A 15,596-nucleotide genomic window follows, 5' to 3' on the forward strand; every position below is an offset into this window, starting at 1 on the left:
TTTAAAAACCGACATTTTTTTAAAAACCCTAGATCTAGTTTTTTTAGATTCGGTTCGGTTTTTTTCCGGTTTAGTTAAATAGCGAACGTTCGTCTGTACGTTCGTTTTAACGAACACTGTTCGTCAGTTAGCCGCAGATAGCGAATGTTCATTCATTAGCCTGTTCGTCGCGTTTTATTTTCCAGGGTTTTCCCGCGATTATTTTCGATCGTGATTTCTGCCCTAATCTTCGTTTTAGTTTATCTTTTCGCTCGTTTATCTGAATCGGGTGAAACAAGCGCCTAGATCCTCGTCTCGAAGCCCTCTTTCTTTTTAACCAACTTGAACAAGATGTTGGTACTATAAAATTTGACTTTAGTCCAGATTAGTAAACGAATCTTGTTTCTTTCGTAGTTTGAGTTTCGTTGCTTCGTTTGATTAGATTCTTTTTGCCAACCGGAGTTCTTCAGTTGAACTTTCTGGTTAGATCTTCTATTTGAGTTTTTCCCGTGCTTCTAGTTGAGTGCTTATGTATGTTATTATTTGTTTGCGATAGAATTCTCGGAGTGTGAAGCATGCTACTACGAGTCTCTAGGTTTTGCGGATCATCAGCAAGGCAAGTAACACTTTGATCATATCCCTTTATTACCCAGTTTTTATGCATTATTTATAACCCTCAAACATTGCATGGTTAGGATCTGTATGACATGTGGGTTTGGGAAGTAGATGATGAGGTAGAACCTATTGCCCTTTTCATTGTCAAACCTTTGGGAGTTACTTCTACGTTATGTTCAGGATTGCTATGCTATGCCCGTAGACGTGGTTTGGGTGAGTGTATCCATGACAGATGTGAGTATTGTTAATTAATGGTTAATTTAAGGTGGTTACTTAAATACACATCTGGGTGGATTGGTTGAGGCACCCTGGAGTAACCAGTGGTTGTCAGGGCACCTGGAGAATCCAGTGTTGTCCTAGGATATCCCGGAGTACCCGTGTGATCATTCTATGGTTTGCCACCCAGGCTCAAAGGGATCATAAGATTATTCATGCTGGAAACTTCAGCCACAAGCCAATATGGGCTCTAGCATAGTTGAGTATGTTGTGTGACCTCTTTCAGTGGTTGGCTAGAAGATGTAGGGGATGTAGGTGGTACTGTCTACCCAGAGTAAAGAGTTAATGCTTCTAAAAAACTATGTCTCGGTCATCCGTTTCTCAAACATCATGTAGTGCGAGAAATCCAATGGAGGAGATCGAGTCTTGTGGGGAAAAGTGCGCAAACCTCTATAGAGTGTATAAACTAATCATGGTTAGCTGTCTCCCCGGTTATGCACATCTTGAGTATCTGGTTTTTGGATTATCCTGTTGATCTCATCACTCTAAATTAATTTGATTGGGTTTAATGATGATGTTTAATTGGGACTGAGTTGCATGAACCTTCTCAATGTTTAACAACCACCATGATAGTTAAACAAAATTTATTCCTTTGTTGTAGGAAAAAATTGGCTTTATGCAAAACTGTAACCATAGAGCTTTCCACCAGCCATATATGCATGTAGTGATAGCATTAATTCTGTTCATTACTCTATGTGTTACATTGCGAGCATATTCCATGTGCTGACCCGTTTTGGACTGCAACATTTCATGTTGCAGACTTTTCAAACGACGGTAAGGTGCCATAGGTCGTTGTCGTTCACTCAGCTATGCCGTTGGAGTTGATGCACTCACTTTATCTTCCAAGCCTTCCGTTGTTATCGTTTTTAGATGGCCTGAAGCCATATTATTGTAATAAGTTCTCTTTTTGAGACATTTGATGTAATAAGTGTGTGATTGAAACTCTGTTATAAATCCTCAAGTACTGTGTGTGTCAGCATTACCGATCCAGGGATGACACTGATGCACAGAGACTAGACTGTTTGAGGTCTGGTCGCTACATTTTGCCTTTGTTGTTATCACCCAGCTTTGTAGAGAGCATCCCCGCTTGGAGGAGTCTGGGTTCAGATACATCCCTTACGCCCCACCTGGGGATGAGACTGGATACTACACTTTTGTTTGTACCCCCTACGTGAGCTGTCGAGACGACCCTTGGGTTATAGTTCAGTACACTGAGGCTCTAGATCATACTGTTCGAGCTCTTACTGTCGAGTTGTATGCCACTCATGAGCGCCACTATGACACTCTAGCATAGATGCCGCCAGCAGTCCATGCAGGGATTCAGCCAGAGTTTATCGTTTACCTGTACAGGACTAAGATGCCACCATGTCTTGTGTGGCCGGCTATTTGAGGTGATACACCTGCACGTGGACCTCTTCTTCCGATTAGGGACCAGTTCCTGCACCAGAGCCACCACGGAGCATAGGATCCTTTTCTCGAGAACCGTCTGGCTTTTTATCACCGGCAGTTCCCAAACTTCAAAGGTGTTCCCCGATGTTGATGTAGCATATTGCTATGTACCGTTATTGTATCCCTCCACCGTGTGCCTGCGTGGTGCCTAGTTGGTCTAGACTACCTTTCCTTTCTAAACTTGTACTTTTGGCTTGTAACCAAACTTATGTATGGATTTGTATGTCATATTTGACTACTATGTTGTATTCATCGTATTTATTTCATTGTGCATGTTGCTTCATGAATGATTCTTTGTCTTTGCAAATGCTCAATACTAAACAACCCTTGTTGCGTTTAAGCAGGATGGTTAGACCCACTGGTCGTGGCCGTGGTGCACATGCACAACCACCGTCCGAATACATGGCTAGAATGATACATCAGTTTGAGGTGAATTGCTAGTTCATGGAAGGAGTCATGGCTCAGTTTCCGCACCCCAACATGAAGCAGCAGCCAGCCCCAGTAACTCTGCAGAATTTCATGTGCCTCAACCCGACCATCTACCGTAGCTCAACTCAGCCCCTTGATGTTGATGACTGGCTCCATGACATCACCTATGAAATGGAGTCTGCTGACGTTGCCCCTGCAAGCTATGTCACCTTTGCATCTTTGTTCCTCAAGGGGCTCGCTGTTCAATGGTGGGATAGCCACAGGCATACTCAACCTGCTGGAATAGTCATCACTTGGCCGGATTTACAAGCTGCTTTCTGTGCCCACTTCATTCCTCAGGGAATCATGGACAGGAAGAAGTGAGAGTTCCGCAACCTCACCCAGGGCAACAAGATAGTGGATGCTTATCAGCAGGAGTTTCTTGACTTGTCCCATTATGCTAAAGAACACATTACTACTGATGCTCGTAGGTAGGAAAAGTTCCATGATGGACTTCAAGTTGACATCAAGCTCACGCTCTTTGTGCATGACTTTACTGATTTTGCCACTTTGGTGAACAAGGCCATCCAGGTCAAGACTGGTCTGCAGGAACACCAGGGACTTATCAGGCGCAACCGTGACACTGGTTCATCTTCGGGCCCGTCACCGCTGACGCATAGGATATGGGTTCCCCACAGCATGTACCGCCCAACTGCACCTGCACTAAGATAGTCCTATGTTGCACCACGTCTGCCTTCTCCACCATTGAGACAGCTTCCTCGAGTTGCACCATCCTGAGATCCTGCTTCCAACCCCAATGTGGTTTGTGCTTCAAGTGTGACCGTCTTGGTCATCGTGCCAAAGATTTCTATCAGAATTAGAATCAGCTGGCGCTGCATTCAACTGGCCATAACAATGCCCGTGGCAACAACCAGCCCCACAACAACAATGCCAGACCTTATGGTCATGGTCAGGCCAACAACATTGATATGAGTGAAGCTCAAGACCAGCCTGATACTGTGATGGGCACTCTTCTTGTTAATTCAGTACCAACATCTATTTTATTCGATTCAGGAGCATCGCATTCTTTCATGTTAGAAAATTTTGCATACGCGCACGTCATTAGATGCGAGCACATGGACACTCCGCTAGTGGTACGCACCCCCACGGACCAATGTCGAACTACCATGATTGGTCGCGAACTCCCCGTTGAAATTGAAGAGTTAGAATTCCACGTTTCTCCCATCATTTTGGAGTCTTCCAATATTGACCTCATTCTGGGAATGGAATGGTTGAAATTGCATACTGCTTCTATCGTTTGTGCCACCAAAATTGTTCATCTCCTTTGTCCATCGAATGAGATTATAAGCTACCATGCTCATCTTATTCAAAATGCTGGGGCACAACTTTATGCCTTGAATGCATTGAACACAACACCTCTTGAGGGCATTAAAAACATTCCAATCGTTCATGACTTCCAACATGTCTTTCTAGAAGAACTCCTAGGGATACCTCCTATTTGAGCTGTAAAATTCATCATCAACTTGAAAACAGGCACCACTCCTATCGCCAAACGACCCTACAAGATGCCACCTCGTAAACTTCTTGAGCTTAAGGAGGAAATCGACAAGTCTATTCACAACGGACTCATTCGTCCTAGTTCCTCCGCTTTGGGAGCACCTTCTCTCTTCATCAAGAAGAAGGATGGAACAAATCGATTGGTCCAAGACTATCGTCCTATCGACCAAGCTACAATTCAGAATAAGTATCCCCTTACTTAGATCAATGACCTGTATGATCAACTTGTTGGATCCTCTGTATTCTCTAAAATCGACTTGAGGTTGGGTTACCACCAGATCTGGGTGCGTGAAGAGGATATTGCAAAGACAAAATTTGGTACTCGCTATAGTTCATACGACTACACCATCATGTCTTTTGGCTTGACCAATGCTCTAGCGACATTCTCTTGTCTGATGAACTATATCTTCATGGAATACCTTGACAAGTTCGTCGTGGTTTATCTGGATAATATCCGGGTATATTCAAAGAACAAAGAACAACATGTTGAACATCTTCGCCTTGTGCTAGAAAAGCTTCTGGAGCATCAGCTTTATGCCAAGTATTCCAAGTGTGAATTCTGTCTACCCGAAGTAACCTACCTTTGTCATGTAATCTCCAAGGGTGGTATTGTCGTTAACCCCGAACGAGTTCAGGCCATTCTTGACTAGACTCCTCCAAAGAATGTCAAACAAGTCAGAAGCTTCCTCGGACTCGCTAGCTATTGTTGTTGTTTCGTCGAGAACTTCTCCAAGATTGCCAAGCCCCTGACTAATATGCTTCACAACGGCGTTAAGTTCGAATGGACAGAAAAGTGTCAGGAAAGTTTCAGGAACTAAAGCACAAGTTGACATATTCCCCAGTGCTTGCTCCTCTAGATTCCTAAAAGGATTTCGTCATCTACTGCGATGCATCCCTTCAAGGTTTAGGCTGTGTCCTAATGCAAGAGCGCAAGGTGATTGCTTATGCCTCTCATCATGTGCACCCTCACGAAGAGAACTACCCAGTTCATGACCTCGAGCTTGTTGCGGTTATCTATGTACTGAAGCTGTGGTGACATTACCTTTTCGATAATCATTGCGAGATCTTCACCGATCATCAGAGTCTGCAATATCTGTTTATTCAGCCAGCCTGAACCTCCGTCAACAGCGATGAATGGATCTATTACTAACTACAACCATGGTATATCCTATACCCCTGGCAAGGCTAATGTCATGCCCGATGGCCTGAGGTGCAAGTCTTATTGCAACAATCACATGGTTTACAAGGCTCAACCCCGCCTTCATGAAGAGCTATGAAAGTTGACCCTTCAACTAGTTCCATAGGGTTCTCTAAATAACCTTATATTGGAACCAACTCTTCTAAAATCTATTAGGTCCGCGCAAGCCAGAGATGCTCACGTTGATCTGATGAAAAGGGACCTTGGCTTCGAGAAATCCAGAGATTTCTCGCTTGCTGAAGATTGAACCTTGTACTTCAGGAATCGCATTGTGGTTCTCCAGTTCAAGCTTATGACAGAGAAGGTGATGAAAGAAGCACACGCCACACCTCTTTCTATTCACTCGGGAAGTACCAAGATGTACCTAGACATCCGTCAGAAGTACTAGTGGTCTAAAATGAAGCAAGACATTGCCCGATATATCAAAGAATGTGACATTTTCCGTCGCGTCAAAGTAGAGCATCAGAAACCGGACTTCTGCAACCACTCCCTATTCCTGAATGGAAATGGGATACGATTCAAATGGACTTTGTCACTGGCCTCCCCAAGTCTCAAATAATGATGCTATCTTTGTCGTCATCAACCCTCGAAAGTCGCTCACTTTCTTCCAGTGGAGGAGACTATCACTACTAGTCAATTAGAAAACTTGTATATCTCCATAATTCTAACCCTCCGCGGCATTCTGAAGGAGATCAATTCAGACCGTGGCAATACATTCACTTCAAAGTTCTGGGATAGTTTCCAAGAGGCAATGGGAACTCATATAACCTGGAGCACTACTTATCACCCCCAATCCCAAGGCCAAGTCGAGTGAGTCAAACAAATCCTAGAAGACATGCTTAGGGCTTGTGTTATCTCTTTTGGGAAGAAATGAGAAGGATCTCTCCCTTATACTGAATTCTCTTATAACAACCGCTACCAAGCTAGCTTGAAGATGGCCCCCTTCGATGTTCTTTATGGACGTAAGTGTCGAACCCCTCTGAATTGGTCAGAAACTGGGGAACGGACACTCATTGGTCCAGAAATTATCCAACAAGCCGAAGAGCAAGTACGCATTGTCAAGGATGATCTCAAGGTAGCCCATTCCCGCCAGAAGAGCAATTGATGGTAAACACTGGGGACCTACGTATCTACCCGGTGAGCAAGCTTATCTGTGTGTCACTCCTTTGAAAGGCACTCATCGATTTGGAGTCAAGGGAAAGCTAGCTCCCCGCTACATTGGTCCCTTCCGCATTCTTGCCCATCATGGACTGGTGGCTTATCAATTGGAGTTGCCACCTCCATTCTCTTACGTCCATGACGTCTTCCACGTGTCGCAACTTCGTTGTTGCTTCAAAGACCCGGAACATGAAGTGTCCAAAACTGGTTGAAGTGCAAGATGATCTCACATACAAAGAGCATCCTATCCACATTCTTAAAGAAGCTGAACGTCGAACCCGTCGAAGGTTACCAAGTTCCTCAAGGTGCAATGGTCAAACCATACTAATGATAATGCCACTTGGGAATGTGAGGATAATATTCATCCGGAATATCCCAATCTTTTCCCTTCTACCTCTTAATTCTCGAGACGAGAATTTCTTTCAGAGTAGGAGAGTTGTAACACCCCTATGATTAAGCTAATCATTTTTCTAAATAATGCTAGATCATCTTTGTCTCATATCTCATTTGAAATTCCACTTAGAATTCAAATTCAAATTATAAGTGAAATACAGAAATTTACAATCACGAAAACTTAAATGTTAATCATGTGGCAAATAATCATGAGGCAGCCTCCCACTCTGTTGGAGTAGAACATGCATGTAGGCTTGTGGATCAAAGAGGTGGATGACTTGGTGGATGTCGCACGCTGCCAGCCAACAGCCAGGAGCTCCCGTGGCTTGATGAACCACAAGTATAGGCGATCAATCGTAGTCCTTTCGATAAGTAATATTCTCGAACCCAACAAGGAGCAGAAGGAATTGACCGGTTTTCAGCAAGGTCTCTACAAGTGTTGTAAATAGTAGTAACAGATAGTTTGATGGCAAGGTAATTCATAACAAGTAGCAAGTAACAAAGGTGTACCAAGGTGGACCAATCCTTTTTATAGCAAAGGACAAGCCAAAAGTACTTCTTATAGTGAGCAAGTGTTCTCGAGGACAAATGGGAATATTGTCTAGTTAACTTTCATCACATTTAGTTCATTCGTGTTCACTACATTGATAATTTCACAGGTGGGTGGACTAGTGCTAGGGTGTTGTTCTTACTTGAACAAGCAACCCACTTATGATTACCCCTCTCGCAAGCATCTGCAACTACAAAAGAAGAATTAATATAAATCTAACCATAGCATGAAATATATGGATCCAAATCAGCCCCTTACGGAATAGCGCATAAACTAGGGTTTAAGCTTTTATCACTCTTGCAACCCATCATCTCTTATTACTCCCCAATGCCTTCCCCTATGACCAATGGTGAAGTGACATGTAGTCGATGTTCACACAACACCACTAGGGGAAGAACAACATACATATCATCAAAATATTGAACGAATACCAACTTCACATGATTACTTATAACAAGACTTCTCCCATGTGCTCAAGAACAAACGGAACTACTCACAAATCATGTTCATGTTCAAGATCATAGGAGTATAATTTATGATTAAGGATCTAAACATACAATCTTTGACCAAATAAACCAACTAGCATCAACTACGAGATGTAATCAACACTACTAGCAACCCGCAGGTACCAATATGAAGTTTTGGGACAAAGATTCAATACAAGAGATGAACTAGGGTTTGAGATGAGATGGTGCTGGTGAAGATGTTGATGGAGATGAGTCCTCCCATGATGATAGGATCGTTGGTGATGACGATGGTTTCAATTTCCCACTCCCGGAGGGAAGTATCCCCGGCGGAATCGCTTCACCGGAGAGCAAAAGTGCTCCTGCCCAGGTTCCACCTCTAAATGGCGGCGCTTCGTGCCGAAAGTATTCTTATTTTTTTCTAGAGAAAATGGCATGATATAGCAGAAGGAGGGAACCGGAGGGCCTCTGTGGGCCCCATGAGACATCAGGGCACGCCTAGGGGGTAGGGCGTGCCTTGTTGCCTCGTGGGCCCATGGTTGCTCCCCTCCATTACATCTTTCTTCCAGTAATTTTTTATATATCCCAAAATAAATCTCCATGAAATTTAAGGTCATTTGGAGACCCGGAGAGTAGGTACCTCTGTTGTAGCTCTTTTGGGTCCAGAATTCCAGCTCCGGCAATTTCCCTCTTCATGTAGATCTTGCATATTAAGAGAGAAAAGGCATTATTATTGCAACATAAAATGAAATATTAATAAAAAACGCTATAAATAACAGTAGGAACAGATGCTGCAAAATGGACCTATCACGGCTCTTCAAGGCGTGACCTCTCATGCTCCACCTGAATGGTGGATTCCCTTCCTCCTGCGCCAAGTCACTCACGCATCAGGAAGATAGGGCCCCACCATTGGGGCACTGCCTCTCTGGCCACACATACTGAGGACACTCATGCCATCATCAAGCACTGCAAAGAGAGGAGGAGCATTCGGGGGCTGACAAAGACCATGCGTCCTCTTGGGCCCGACAATAGAGTCCACATGCATTGCCACAGTCGCATGTGCTGACCCTCTTCCATATACGGCAGACTTCTAAGCTTCCACCCTAGAACTCCCGTGCGTTGTTTGGGCCAAAAAATTTGTCCCGACTTGGTACAAAAGTATCACGGATCCTTTGACCCCACAGAGTTCCTCCAGGTCTACACCGCAGCCATACAGGCGGCCGATGGTGCTGAAAAGGTCATGGCCAACTGGTTCCCCATAGCCTTGAAGGGCTCTGCCTAGTCATGGCTCATGAACCTCCCACATTAATCAGTTGGTGCATGTGGCAACCTCTGCCGCTAGTTCGTGGCCAACTTACAGGGCACTTTCGTGCGCCCTGGCATGTACAGCAACCTCCATGTCATGAAGCAAAATAAGGGCGAAACATTAAGGCATTTCATCCAACATTTCTGCCAGGTTTGCCTACGATCTCTAAGGCTTCCCCTCAGGCTATCATCTTCGCATTCCTCCAAGGCGTATATGAGGAGAAAATGTCGGTGAAGGTCGGCACCAATGAGGCCCAGAACATGTGAAAGGATCGATATGGTTGACTATACACTACTGCAGGATGGTCTAAACAGGACAATCCAATCAGAGACCCTTCGACGAAACTGTGTGCGGTGCATCAATCACAAATGGTGATGTAATAAAACCGTCAAAAAACATGCAAAACATTTGCGATGGCGGTGACATCAAACACGGTTCATATTGGAGTTGCGTGTGCGATGCGTGGCAAATGGTTAATCCAACAGAACTATTTGCGATGAGGCAGAACAACAGAAACGGGCAACCAGATGAGGGTGTGTTCGACAATTCACTAGGATGAACTATGTGTGATTAGGCAACACAATACAAACGGTTCAACTGAACAAGATGTGTGTGATACGCGGCAAAAAGGTCTGTAATCATGCGAAGACCAATAATAACACAGACAGTTGCGCTAATAAGCCGTGTGATTTGCTCTTTCTACAGAAGAACAACACACACACACGCGCGCGCGCGCGCGCGTGCACATTGTTTCTCGTTTCATTTTTAGCGGCACTTGCATGCACACCGTTTGTTTATCTTCGTGATGCTTTAAGTATGCCTCGCACAAATGCTATCTACCTATCCCTTAATATAGCTAGATCTGTGTCAGACAAACTCCTTCTCCCTACTAGCAAGATGCCCATGCGTTGCACGGAACATCAAGATGCATTTGTATGAGTAGTTTATCTTGTGGGAGAAAAGGATGAACGAGGGAATTCCTTATTTGCAAATGCGGAGAGGGGTGTGGGTATCTTTTTGCAAAATTACCATAGTTTCCTTCCTATCCGTCGGATATAAATCAGATGGCCTATATTGCGGTATGGCAGGAGCACCATCATCACCAACTCTGTTTTTTATAAGAGTACAGATATGTGAGTGTCACTGCCCCCCCCCACACCCACACACCCACACACCCACACACACACTTTCCAACACCGAAGGAGTAGGGTGACACCTCGATCTTGATACTAATCCATCGACTGGCTTCTCTCTCAAACACACACACACACACACACACACACTACCCAACGCCGAAGGAGTAGGGCGACACCTCGATCTTGATAGTAATCTATCTACTCCTCTTTCAAACACACACACTCGCTAGTTGTGCATCTGTGCCTACCGCGCACACTCTCGATACGTCTTTCTCTCCCCCCTCCCCCCATCCCAACAATGACAACAGAAGGGTGAAAACTCAATATGATCATAATCTGTCAACTAGTTTCTCTCTCAAACATTGTGTCTCTGTGCCTCGCTCAGTAGCCCCCTCGATGTGCAGACTTCTCGCGCACGCACAACTGTAGTGACGATGACGTTGAACCCAGTGTGCCTTGTTTTTACCGGCCTCATGTGATAGTTTTCACCCTGTTTTCTGTTAATTAACAAGGCAACCTTTTCTTTGTTACTACTAGTGAATCTGAAATCATTTGGGGCAGACATAAAATATATCATTTCAACCCAATTATCGCAGTAAATATTTTAAAAGAAACTAGCTAGATGCCCGTGCGTTGCATGGAACATCAAGATGCATTTGTATGAGTAGTTTATCTTGTGAGAGAAAAGGATGAACAGGGGAAGGCCTTATTTGCGAACGTGGAGAGGGGTGTGGGTATATTTTTACAAAATTTCCATAGTTTCCTTCCTATCCGTTAGGTATAAATCCGACGACCTATATTGCAGGATGGCACACACACCATCATCACCAACTCTGTTTTCTACTCCCTCCGTTCCTAAATACTCCCTCTGTCCAAAAATACTTGTCATCAAAATGGATAAAAAGAGATGTATCTAAAACTAAAATACGTCTAGATACATTTCCTTTTATCCATTTTGACGACAAGTATTTCCGGACCGAGGGAGTATTTGTCTTTTTAGAGATTTCAACAAGTGACTACATACGGAGCAAAATGAGTGAATCTACACTCTAAAATATGTCTACATACACATCCGTATGTGGTAGTCCATTTGAAATCTGAAAAAGACAAATATTTAGGAACGGATGGAGAATAAGAGTAGACATGGAGATATATCTCCAACATGGTCTACAACAAAAATGTGCTGGACTGGTTAGCGCCGGATGCTCGCAACGCGATGACATGAATTTGAATTCTGTCTTTAACTTTAGTTTTTTATATTATATATTACTTATTTAATATATACTTCTTTCGCTACTGTACTGACAGTGGAACCCATAGAGTACTTAGAATACAAGATTAAGGATGGACTTGTTTCTTTTTAACTTTATGTACAAACCTGTAGCCACCCTGCAAGTCAGGTGTGCACTATACATGCAATTAACTTTTTATAGAGGGACAATCATACACGCAATTAACTCAAATGGATTGGATGTCACTCTATTATTTCCAGCATAAGAGCATCTCCAACGGCAACCGGCAAATTTCCTCCCGCTTCCTTCCGTGGAGGACGACATTAAACGCCAGTGGCATACATTTTCACAACTCTAACCAACCAGATGAAATTCGTGCAAACACGAACTGATTTCATATAAGCATGAAGGATTTCGTATAAAAAATTCGGATCTTCATATAAACATGATGGATTTCATTCCATTTACATGAACTAAGCGGTGCCAATCCGGTTCTCTTGGTATAATTAATACTCCCTCCGTCCGGAACTACTTGTCCTAGAAATGGATGTATCTAGACTTATTTTAGTTACAGATACATGCAATTTATCCATTCTTAGAACAAATATTTCTCGCCAGCTGGAGAGGGAGTACATAATCTAAATGGCCGCCCGCGGATCCCTTTGTTTTCCTCGTGTCTGTCAGACACTTGCGGGGTCGATGAAGGTCCTCGGAAGAGACGAAGCAGCAAAGAAACCACCTGAATGCGCAGTCGTCGCCTCGGCGGTGGCCTTCATGGGTCCCAAGTGGTGGAGGCCTCCCGTGTTCTACTTCTCCTTGATGATGGCGACGGACACGGAGAAGCTGCCCACCGACTCATCGTTCTCCATGCACCCGGCTTCTGTCTCTGCCTGCATGGTGCTGTCAGCGTTCCGGGAATGGGGGTCCCCAGACTTGCCTGCCTGTGGCCTGCGGCGTGGCTTGAGTGGTGGCCTAGTGCGGCCCATCTTCATCAACACAAACTCAAGACCCTCGCGAGAGGCGAAGCCTCGCGGGGCGGACGATGCAAGGCTTCCTCAAGAGCGACCTCACCAGGCAGGCTCGCGAGGAGGTGGAGAGATCAAGGCAAGGGTACCTCGCGAGGTGCTCGTGATGCAAGCCGTGACGATCAAGACCAGGCGGGCGCCAGGCGGGCGCCGGCCTGCGTAGCATCATTGTTTCCTCTTTGGTGCAAAGGGGGCAAGCACAGGCACGGAGTATCGAGGCATCAGGCAAAGGTTACCATTTCAGTGCAACGAGACCAAGACCAGCAGAGCGGCAGGATGGAGGTCACCGTGGAGCCCAAGACAGAGTCATCGCCAGTGCCTTTGGCAGCCGAAGACCAACTTTAGTCAGGATAACTTGTACTAGATGTTCCCTTCAAAATGGCTGTTGTTGGCGCCCTTTCCGCTCAATATTTGGGAAGAGGACCAGGGCCTCTATATATAGAGCTAGCCACCATAGTAGAAGGCATCTCATAGAGTCCCCATTAGATCGAGAGGCGGTCAATATCTCCCAAGTAGTTCATCGCACCAGCCCAAGAACACCTCTCGCCAGGCTGTTCTTCCCCTTGTACTGCTCATCATCAGCCCCTGAGGCAATCCACCACACCACTGGAGTAGGGTATTACACCACAACGGTGGCCCGAACCAGTATAAATCTTGTGTCTCTCGTGTTGTTCATCGTTTAGCTTAGATTCTCACGAGGTGATTGGACGTGGATTGGTAGGGGGAAGTTCTTCGTGCGCACCCCAGCGTTCGAACCTTAAGGGTCTGCCGGAACCCAACATCCGACATTTGGCGCGCTAGGTAGGGGTGCACTGAAATCTTCCTTCTTCCGTCCTGCGTTCCGCCGCTTCACCGCCTCCATGTCCGGCGACCCGATGGCCAACTCCGACCGCTGGGCAGCATGGCCTGCCCATGTCATGCCGTCTGCCCAAGGTGACCTCAACCCCGCACCTCAGGCATCCCGCACTCCGCAGAGTGTTGCGGGGCACGGGCGACACGGTCAAGCGTCGCCTGCCCTCACTCCGTGGCACGTGCGATCGGCAGCGAGGGCCTCAAGCCATGCTGCGGCCACAGCATCGCACACCCGACGGGAGCAGGCGAACGTGAAGGCCGCGCAAGAAAGCGGCCACGACGTGCTGCTGGAGCGCGTCGCCGAGCTCCTGGATGCTGCTGCTTCAGGGGCACCCTCGTTCTACGTCCAGCTTCCACCTCAGGCCCCGGGCGGATCACACTGCGGGCCTATCTGTGCTCACGCGCCCCCAGGCGCACCTCAAGGCTTCATCAACACCAGCCTGGCCGTCAGCACCGGGCGACAAGCTGCGCCGGCACCGCCCCTGGCAAGCGAGGGCATGCGCATCACTACCTACAGCCCGAGCGGGCCGCCGCCCTACCGCCCCCAAGATGGAGCTTCAAGTCGAACTCCATGGCGCGTGGGGTACTACAACGAGGCCTTTGGGGCGGTGACCCCGGAGGCCTATGTGCCCCACATGGTGGATCGAGAGTACACACTAGAAGAAGACCATGGCTCATTCCTTGGGCCAGGCTGGGAGGAAGAGGCGCCAGAAGCCGAATTCTTTCAGGAGACTCACGGAAGCCTTGACAGCCGTGCCGGTGGCAGCAACTATCGGGTACCGCTAATTCCTCAGGAGCAAGCTTATGGTAACCATGGGTCGCAGGAGGTTCAGGTCGTTGTAGCGGATGGCTGCCCTAGTGCAGCAGCCTCCCTCCCCTCAGGAGGAGGGCACTGGGGGCAGCAGGAGAGGGGCCGGGAGCCAGGCTCCTCCCCACGGGACGCGGAGCAAAGCGTTCTTCAGAGGTAGGCCCTCTGCTGGGGAGGTGCCCCAAGGCCTGCCCCCGGCAAAGGACCCGTGGTCGTCGGGGGAACCGCTGGTGTCCCCTTTTCCCCATTGGCGTCGTCCTGGTTTCCGGTCGCTGTTAATGGTGGTCAAGGGTGGCGCAAGGCGGGGCCCTCATCTGGTGATATGAAGCAAGGCATGTACCTGTGAAGAAGGCTTAGTGCCTGTGAAGCTCGCTGCCTGTGACACTCTCACGTAATAATGAGTTGGGGCTGTACACGCCCCGGAGTCTCCGAGAGCCACCCTCGAGCCTCGGGGGCTCCTTCCCATGCCCAGTGGCAGCACTTAGCTCCATGCTGGTGAGAAGACATCGAAGACTAGAATAGGTGCCGGACGCGGCCTTTTGCTTTTGCTTCCTTTTGTGCGAACAAGCTTTCTCGTTTTGCATCTAAGTCAAAGTCGAATTTGTGTTTGCGTATGCGGGGAGGGGTGTCTTGTCTTATTCGTGTGCTTTCTCGTGTTCTGATTTCTGTTCAAGTTGGAATTCACACCAGGTGCCTCCCTCTCGTGAGCCCCTCGCTAGTAGGGCAGGGCCCAGCATGTGCGCCCGCCGTCCCGCGGCCGGCATTCGCTCTCGCCAGGCTCTCACCACGTGGTCAAAAGCGGGACCTTCATGAGACCCTCGGATGGACACTGCAAGCCTACTCAAGGCTCGCCAAGACAAAGGTAAAACCACGACAACCAACTCATCGCGGAAGTCATGACATCATACGGGCGCCCATCTGGCGCCGACCTCAACAACACATAGGCAACAATATTTTTACATGAGGGGCTTCCCCTCTCAAAATGCTCTTACAACCTTTAGGGCCACGCCCGAGTCTCTTCCTACGCAGGATAAACAGCAGGGGGAGCGTGGGATCAATCGGACATGTCGCTTACCGCATCCCCCAGGGCGTCCCCAGAGGCGTCGCTGGCACTGTTGTCGCTACCGCTGGCTTCCCCATTGCCGTCGTTGGCACCATCTTCACCACCG

Source organism: Triticum aestivum, chromosome 3B, assembly GCF_018294505.1.
Source record: "Triticum aestivum cultivar Chinese Spring chromosome 3B, IWGSC CS RefSeq v2.1, whole genome shotgun sequence".
In the NCBI taxonomy this organism is placed as follows: Eukaryota; Viridiplantae; Streptophyta; class Magnoliopsida; order Poales; family Poaceae; genus Triticum; species Triticum aestivum.